The sequence below is a fragment of the Cynara cardunculus genome (genome assembly GCF_001531365.2).
Source record: "Cynara cardunculus var. scolymus isolate 2C chromosome LG 16, CcrdV1, whole genome shotgun sequence".
NCBI classification, from domain to species: domain Eukaryota; kingdom Viridiplantae; phylum Streptophyta; class Magnoliopsida; order Asterales; family Asteraceae; genus Cynara; species Cynara cardunculus.
Window position 1 is genome coordinate 7,609,240 of NC_037543.1, and position 10,318 is coordinate 7,619,557.

Here is a 10,318-nt window from a genome sequence, read left to right on the forward strand (position 1 = left end):
GAAAACTGAGATCTTCGAGATCTACTTAGTAAGGTTGGAAAATCGAAAGTTAGCATTTGTAGATACTTTATGATAAAACGGTAACTACAACTCATGCACGTAGCTTCGAGAGAAGGAAATCGTATGGGATTATTTTGTGACCTGTTTCGTCGACCATTTAAGTTATTAATATACCCTTGGAGAAAGATTACAACTATACCCATTTTTTATTACTTGTTATTATTGTCTCTTTATGTATTGAAATAACCACTTTTGTTATCTTTTTTCTTGGCCTTCTAAAATTGTGTTGAAGAGAAATAGAATATTGGATGCTTGGTTTCCCATTTATGTAATTTGCACTTGTTTGTGTACATAAATTTTTGGGTTAAATGCATGAAATAGCAACCTACTTTCATAAAATTTCTTATTATATCATTCTACTTTTGTTTTTCTTTATTACAGCAATATACTTTCAAATTATTTTTTATTAAGGCATTGTACTTTAAAAAATCTACCCATAATAGCAATGGGTAACCTGTTACCTTTTAAACCGGTTAACCCTTTGACTTTTTTACTTATGTGGCTTTAATGAGGTGATGTAGATGACACATCATTTTAATGACTTAACTAAAATTAAAATAAAAACTTATTTCAAATTATTATTAGTGATTTTCATTTTTCATTACTACTATCTAAAAAATATTAATTTTTTTTTATTTTTTCTTATTAAGTTACATTCAAATTAAATATTTTTAGAGTAAAATATTTATTAAATAAATATGAAAACATTATTTTCGAGATATATTTTGTTTGTAAAAAAGGTAACTTTTCCTATTTTATGTTGTTCAAATAAATATATATCTTTTAAAATTTTCTTTAAAATATTAACGAAATAAATTGTTCTCTACAATTTTTTAATATTGTTATATTAATAAATAATTAAAAAAAATCTAATTAATTTAATATATTTGTGCGTCAAGTAAAAAGTTTTTGAACAAATATAATATATTTTTTAAGAGATAATATTTTTTGGTAAAAAAGAAACAATTCTTATTTTCCTTTTTTTAAACATATATTTTTTTAAAAATATTAGCGAGAGAAGTTGTGTTCTACTAGTTTTATTGATATTGATATATTAATGAATGATTCATAATTTTTTTTAATTCAGTTAATACATTTATTAAATAACATGTAAAATATCTAAATATTAAAATTAAAAATACAGTGTTTAATAAGAACTAGTAGATGCTATAATAAAATAATTTTGAAAGTACAATAATATAGTAAGAAAGTCACATCACTATAGTACATGTGGACAGCCTACGTGGACAATGAGGTGGCATGAAAATCTAGTATAATGGGTAAATTTAAATCAAAAGGTTACCCAACGCTATAATGGGTAAATTTTTCAAAGTACAATGTCCTAATAAAAAATAGTTTGAAAGTACATTGCTATAATAAAAAAATCTAAAATACAATGCTATAATAAAAAAAATTATGAAAATAGATTGCTATTTTATGCATTTTTCCCTAAATTCTTCATGTACACCTTGTTATGAACAAGAGACTGAATATCTAAACCATCTTATATACAGTTAAACACATGGTAATTCATTGTGTAGTTTTGTTGTAATATCAGGGGCATTATTCAATCATTTGGCTTTAGTAAAATATGTAGAAACATTCATGTTTCCTTGTTTTAAGGATGAAATCTTGTTATGAAGATTATACAACTGAGTTCCATTTGATTGCCCAAAATACCCTGACTTAACAGACTTTTTCTGATGTCATTAACCTGAAGGATGAAAAAAGAAATAAAATAAAAATCATGATGATGGAAAAAACAAATTTAAAAAACAAGGGACGAGAATGGTCATAAGCAACAAAGTAGAGGGACAAAATGGTAGTTTAGTTTAATATTTAAAATATAAGTGTGATTTTTAGGGATGGTGGAGGTGGAAGTACCTAACTATAACTATTAACTATAGGGTGCCCCATGCCATGATGACGGGAGACCAAAAACCATCAAAATCACCATCCCCACCTTACCTAATCACAATGGAAATTGACTCATCATGTTTCTCTATTATTTATGGAAAACTTTGGTTTACGTAACATCGGACTGTTTTCGTGAAACCCGTAAAACCATTTAATTTATATTTGAAACTTTATGACAAAACATTATTAGATAAAAAAATTTGAACCTTCATAGTAAAAACATTGTAAATGTTACTTTCATTGTGTGTTTGCTGTGATGTTTCAAATATAAAAAAAGTAGTCTTACAGATCTCACGAAAACAGTATGGTTTCATACGAACTCAAGTCTTTCTCTCTCACTATATATATATATATATATATATATATATATAGAGAGAGAGAGAGAGAGATAAGCGATCAAATGCAAACCATCTAATTTGTACAAACCTTATGGTACACAAACAAGGTCGGTTGGGGTTTATGAGGTATTTTGAGCGCATGCTTGTTGCTTGTGCAAATCACCCTCATCCATCGATTTCATTGTTTAATCTTATGAAAAAAATCATGAAATTGTTTAATTTTGTGAAATTATTTCGTATAATACTTTTTTTGATGAAGTTGTTTCATATATGGTTATGAAATTGTTTCGTATAATACTTAATGAAATTGTTTCATGTATTTCTCTAAAATTAAAATAATGAAGATGATAATATCCATAATTAACACCCTACACAATTAAAATGATTAATCAACCTCTCATAATTACAAAAACATGAACAAAATGAAAAATTATGATTGGTTGAATGAAGTTTGTACGGTTTATACAAATAACGTGGTTTGCAAGTAAATCTCATATATATATATATATATATATATATATATATAAATCATAACAGGTGGTATTGGTAAAGTATGTGTGTCAGATTAGTTGGATTGGCAAATTTTCAATAGGTTCTTAAAAAAAATTAAAATGAAGAATGAAACTTTTAATTTTTTAAAATAATAATGCATTTAATTCTCACATATTCTTAATTTAAAAGATTACAATATTAGTTATATTTATATTTATTTAATAAAATTGTAACGTCCCAACCCACATATTGCATGTAACACATATTTCATACCAAAGAAATACATATTCATATACATCTGGGTCCCTTAGTACAAGAATCAGCCATCATGACCAAATACAAGGTCCAAAAATTCAAAATATATATCTTGTACTTAACAACAAAACTAATCATCAAAAGCAATTCTGCAGCCGAATGCATATAAGAAAAGCATTAAATCTTTTCCTTTCCTTTACTTTCTATACTTCCTACAATACACATTTTAAAATCACAAAAACGAGGGTTAGACTAAAGAGTCTAGTGAGTTMCCCTAATCATGTAATTGCAGGGTGAAGGATCACCAAAATTTTTATAATACAATTATTCACATATATCACAAATATATGAATACACAAAAAGGTAATATCAAATCCTTTTTCACTTTCAAGCTTACCACGTAGCTATACAAATTCCATACATTTGAACCAATCGGGTTCCATTTACTACCATTTTAAACATTTTCTTTATCAATTAAGGTTTAAACAAAGATTCAGGCCAAACCTGACATTTTCTTCTCAATAACACCCAGACTATGATTTCCAATAAGAACCTTGATCCTAAATCCTTAAATCACAAAGAAATAAAGATTCCAGACCACGGTAGTCTTAAGGGATATAATAGAAAGTGTTATATAATATCACACACAGACAATGCCACCCTTATAACCAATGAACACCTCTCCTTGATATGTCACCCTTATATCAAATGGACACCTCTCYTTGATATGCCACCCTTATATCAAATGGACACCTCTCCTTGATATGYCACCCTTATATCAAATGGACACCTCTCCTTGATATGCCACCCTTATCACTTCATCAAAACATTTGTAAAATAATTCCGAATAGACCGCAGTCATTGGAATTGTTATCAGTTTGAAAACATTTATATCAAAACTTCATTTTTAATAGTAATTTCTTTCAAAAACACAAGACATCATTACAAATTTGGTCAACAATCATCCGGTCAACGAATTCGGTCAACAAATCCGGTCAACAATCATCCGGTTTAAAACACTTGGACTAAAGTCCACTTTGTCCGGATATCAAGTCCGGTCAACACATCACACATTCATTGAACGGTTTAACACTTAGAACAATATTCATATTGAACGGATAACAAATCCGGACAACAGTCCGTTCAAGACTCGTCCGGTTTAAGACTAAACCGCTTACCACATGGCCATATTCCTACTTCTCAGTTTAAAATCATAAATACTACTACCATTTATAAACCGCTCAACACTCAACCGGTTTACCAACTCYGGACAACAAACCGCTCATGAGTTGTCCGGTTTAAACTAGTCCGGTCACTAAACCGTTTAAAGTTTGTCCGGTTTAAAACAATCCGGACAATAAACCTTTCAAGGCTTGTCCGGTTTAAGACAATCCGGACAATAAACCTTTCAAGGCTTGTCCGGTTTAAGACAATCCGGACAATAAACCGCCTAAGGCTTGTCCGGTTTAAATGCTTATCCAGTCACTCTTTGTCCGGATAAACACTTGATCAATAAAAATTCATAGTTTCTTTCCAAATAAGAATAATACGAACATGCAATTGAAACCAGTAGAATCTTTATACAAAAATGTTAGAAACCACTCACCTTATAAAGCTTTTGACACCAAGATGCTAGAAATCAATCCTTTTGAAACTTTGACACTTGAAATCAACTTGAAATCACCTCCTTTTTTGCAAACCGGACAACACTATCTTTAGAGCACTCAACTTTCTCAAAATAGCAGGAAAGTAAATGAGGAGACAAAGTCCCTTTTTATACCTTCCAAAAAATGGAAAGGTCGGCTTAGAACCGCCAGGCCCGTCACATGGCCCGTTAAATCTGTTACATAGAACAAGGCCCCCAAAATTTTGGGGCCCAATATTCAGTTATTCACAGCGACGCTTCGATTCACAACGGGAAGTCAGGAACGATAATTTAGTAAAGGCTAAGTCTTTGATCTTGATCGGTTCCTATTTCTTTGCAGAATCCTAATTCCTAAATCGAAGAATTCGATTTTAGTTTTTCGATTTAAGCAGAATCAACGAATTCGATTTCAGATTTCAGTTTTTCGATTTGAGTAGCATCAACGAATTCGATTTTGAGCAGATTTCGATTTCAGTTTTTTCATTTGATCATTTGATTTCGGTTTTCCTTCCTTCTGTCGTGAACTCAGAACTCGTGATTTGCGGTTGTGGACTGTGGAGCTAAAAGTTAAAATCAACGAAGGAAGGAACAGTAGGTATATTCAATTCAATACAATCTTCAGTTCTTCACACATATCATTAAATATTTTAATGCATGAATTCATTGATTTGAGAAGGAAGTAACAGTAGGTAATTAGGTATATGCCGCATATCTATGGAATGATTGGAATCCACTATCCAAATTTTGAGAAATTATGCATGCTATGGTTACCGATTTGCATTTGCTTTACGTTTTGGTTTGGAATTTGGATTACCGATTTTATTCCTAGTTCTGATTTGGGTTATCGATTTTGCTTTACGTTTTGGTTTGGATTACCGATTTTGTTCCTAGTTTTGATTTNGGTTACCGATTTTGCTTTACGTTTTGGTTTGGATTACCGATTTTGTTCCTAGTTTTGATTTGGGTTACCCATTTTGCTTTACGTTTTGGTTAGGATTACCGATTTTGTTCCTAGTTTTGATTTGGATTACCGATTTTGTCTTTAGTTTTAGAAATCAAATTTTCATATTGTTTACTTGATTTTTGCAGTGTGGTCAAAAGCTTTGGGTCTTTGGGACTTGGGAGAACCAAGAAGGCAAGAATCAATATCACTCAATCCTTAATCCTCAAGCCAGGTTGTTTTGTTCATTTATCGCTTTTTACTTATTTCAATCTCATTAGTCACTATGTCTTCTAGGGTTAGAAAGTATGATTCTGGATGTCAAAAACGTAAAAAGAAAAAGAGAATTGAAGAGATAATAAAGTCTCAAAGAGGATCTCTTGATAAGTTTGTCAATAAAGAATCACAATCTTCTCTTGATAATCAACATGTTGATGCTTGTTATGACAATCCTAATTTGGAGAATTTAGTTGGCAATCAAAATGACTTCAATGTGGATTTTGCTAATGTTAATGCTAATGCTNTAATGTTGATGATGCTACTAATGTTAACGTTAATGCTTCTAATGATGTTCTTGATGATACTAATGTTGATCATGCTACTAATATTGTCAATGATGCTTTTGATAATACTGATATATTTGATCCCAGAAATTGGGATTTTTTGGATTCTAAAATGATTGATGCGTTAGTTGTAAAGGGTCCTAAAAGAGACTTGTCTGTTCAAAAGGGTCCTAAAGATAAATTTTCTAAACGATTTTCTGCCACATGGTATACTAGAATTTTACCGAATGGGGAAAAGTGTGATAGAGATTGGCTTGTATATTCGGTAGAGCTCGATAAAGTTTTTTGTTTTTGTTGTAAATTTAAAAAAAAACACATATAAAAGGTCAGTTAACAAATGATGGATTTGGGGATTGGTCTCACCTTAGCACTAGACTTAAGGAGCATGAGACAAGCATAGATCACGTAATGAATATGAAAACATGGTATGATTTGCGCCTAAGACTTCAAAAGAATCACCATAGACAAAGTTGCTCAAAACCAAATAGAGAAAGAAAAAAGTCATTGGAAGAAAGTTTTGGTAAGAATTTTTTCGATCGTAAAATTTCTTGCAAAACATAATCTTGCATTCCGTGGATCTAATGGAAGATTGTATGAAAGTAGCAATGGTAAATTTTTAGGCTTGATTGAAATGTTGGTTGAATTTGACCCAATTATTCAAGATCATGTTCAACGTATTACAAATGATGACTTGCATTTTCACTATCTTGGTCATAGTATTCAGAATGAGTTAATAGCTTTGCTTGCTAGAAGAATCAAGTCTGAAATAATTAAGAAGGTAAAAGAGGCAAAGTATTTTTCCGTTATTCTTGACTGCACTCCCGATATAAGTCATCAAGAACAAATGTCACTAATACTAAGGTATATAGATATCTCTTCTAAAACTGTTAGCTTCGAGGAAACTTTTTTAGGATTTTTAGAGGTAAATGATACCACGGGAAAATGTTTGTTTGATGTTTTACAAGCTGAATTAAAGTGTCTTGGTCTAGATATAGATGATGTACGAGGACAAGGTTATGATAATGGTTCAAACATGAAGGGAAAACATCAAGGAGTACAAAAGAAGCTATTAGATATAAATCCTAGAGCATTTCATACTTCTTGTGCTTCTCATAGTCTTAATTTGACTTTGTGTGATATAGCCAACACTTGTGGTAAAGCTAGAGACTTTTTTGGTATTATTCAACGTATATATACGATATTTGCTAACTCTACTAAAAGATGGCAAGTGTTTAAAGATAATGTAAAAGGATGGACAGTTAAGTCGTTGTCAACGACTCGTTGGGAGAGTCGTATTGATAGTGTAAAAGCTATAAGATTTCAAGTATCAGATATAAGAGAAKCTTTGCTTGAAGTAGCTGAAATTGATAATGATTCAAAAATTAGAAGTGAAGCAAAGTCTTTAGCACAAAATGAGCTTGGTGATTTTGAGTTTCTAGTGTCAATAGTGGTTTGGTATGAAATATTATATGTGGTAAATTTGGTTAGTAAACAATTACAGTCAAAAAGTATGTTGATTGATGTCGCTATTGAACAAGTTAAGGGGTTGATTTCTTTTTTTGAGAGGTATAGAGAAACAGGGTTTTTAGATGCCATAGAATCAGCAAAGAAAATTGCTATTGAATTGAATATCGATCCATTATTTCCTCGTAGACGTGAAATTCGAAGAAAAAGACATTTTGATGAAAATCCGAGTGATACATCTGAAGTTACTTCACAATCTGCTGAGGAATCATTTAGAGTTAATTATTTTTTTTTGTGTTGTTGATCATGCAATTGCTTCACTTAATAGAAGTTTGAACAATATCAAGAATATGAAAGTGTCTTTGGGTTTTTATTTACTTCTGATAAGCTCCGTTCTTTGGATAATACGTGTTTGAAGTCTTCTTGTACTAATTTTGAAATGCACTAAAGAGGCAAGACCAATCTGATGTAGATGGGAACGACTTGTATGTGGAATTGAAGTTACTTCAAGATTATTTACCAAATCAAAATATGGGACCTATTGATATTTTGAAGTATTTGAAGAATGTAGAATGTTTCCCTAATGCTATTATTGCTTATAGAGTTTTGTTGACTATTCCTGTAACTGTAGCATCTGCCGAAAGAAGTTTCTCAAAGTTGAAGCTGTTGAAGTCCTATTTGCGCTACACAATGACACAAGATAGACTTAATGGACTTGCCTTGATCGCGATTGAAAATGACTTTTTGGATAAAGTTGATTATGAAGAACTCATTGAAGACTTTGTTTCGAAGAATGTCAAAAGAATGATTTTGTTTAAGTGAATTTCACATGTTACTTTGTCATTTTGAGCATTTTTGTTGTTTTATATTACAAGACTTTAATATGATGTGAACTTTTATATTTTGTCTTGTTTATTTTCTTGTTTTAGATGAACTATAATAGTAGTATGTGGTAACACGTGTAACAGAGCCTCCAAAAAGATTAGGACGACCCTGAGAACCGCCTTCCATACCCCTTCCACCTTATGCATGAATCATGCATACTCATACATACATCCATGCATATAATAATCATATATATATATATATATATATATATATATATATATATATATATTCACACATAAATATATATATATATATATATATATATATTCAATTAATTCACAGATTCTCATATCAGCATGTATCAAACATATCAGTTTAACATGCTATCACACAATCAATTAATAAAATAATCATGTATTAAATACCTTGGGTAATAACCAGGATCTGGTTATCACAAAAATATTATTTTTCTCTTTAAATATTTATTTTTAAAATTTTTATTGATAGAAATTTATTAAAAAAACAATTTTCTTTTATTGTAATCATTTTTTGAATGTTCTCCAAATTTGAATATTTTTTAAGTTCTCTCATATTTTCTTCATTTTGGAGAAAGATTTTGCAGAATCTTTTGGAACAAAAAACAAATCTAAAATTCTTAAAATCTTTACTTTTTCTATTTAAAAAAAAGATTGTTGGAAGTGCTCTAACATGTTAAAAAGAAAAAAAATACTCATAACAGGTCAAAAAGGAATAATAAATGCTTGGATTGAATGATAAATACATTTTTGTTTTTATTTAAATTTCATAATTAATTATTTCAATANTTTGTTTTTATTTAAATTTCATAATTAATTATTTCAATAAATATGATTATGAAAATTACTATAAATATATATATATATATATATATATATCAAACATATCAATTTAACATGCTATCACACAATCAATTAATAAAATAATCATGTATTAAATACCTTGGGTAATAACCAGGATCTAGTTATCACATTATCCACCCCTCAAGATAATTCCGTCCCGGAATTCCTTTAATCAAAAAGCCATGGGTATTCTGAACTCCAATTCCCATGTCGCCTCCGGTCCTTTGTGAAACTTCCACTGTACTTTAACCAGACTTATCTCTTTATTTCTCAACACCCTGATCTTTCTGTCAATTACGGCTTCTGGTGTTTCCACAAAATTCAATTTACTGTCTAACTGAATTTCTGGCAAAGGTACAGCTAGATTCGGATCAGCCAAACATTTCCGCAGATTCGACACATGAAAAGTGTTATGAATCCGATTCAGCTCTTCTGGCAGTTCTAACTGATATGCTACTGGCCCAACTCGTTTACATATTCTGAACGGCCCCACATACCTTGGACTGAGCTTTCCTTTCTTCCCGAATCTGATAACACCTTTCCATGGTGAAACTTTTAACATTACAAAATCACCTACATCAAATTCAATGGATTTTCGACGATTATCAACATAGCTTTTCTGGCGATCCTGTGCTGTTTTGATTCTTTCACGGATTTGTTCAATCTTTTCGGAAGTTTCTTAAACAATTTCAGGACCTGTTAGCTGTTTTTCACCCACTTCATTCCAACATAATGGCGTTCGACACTTACGTCCATACAACACTTCATATGGTGCCGCTTGGATACTGGAATGATAACTGTTGTTATATGCAAACTCTATTAATGGTAAGTGATCTTCCCATGATCCTCCGAAGTCAATAATACAACTTCTCAACATATTTTCTAGAGTTTGAATAGTCCTTTCACTCTGTCCATCAGACTGTGGATGATAAGCTGTA

The 10,318-nt window shown here is 30.6% G+C and overlaps 1 pseudogene; it reads left to right on the forward strand.

The window, feature by feature from the left end:
* The first annotated feature begins 5,933 nt into the window (after positions 1-5,933).
* On the forward strand, positions 5,934-8,496 carry LOC112529682 (annotated as a pseudogene).
* The last annotated feature ends 1,822 nt before the right edge of the window (positions 8,497-10,318 follow it).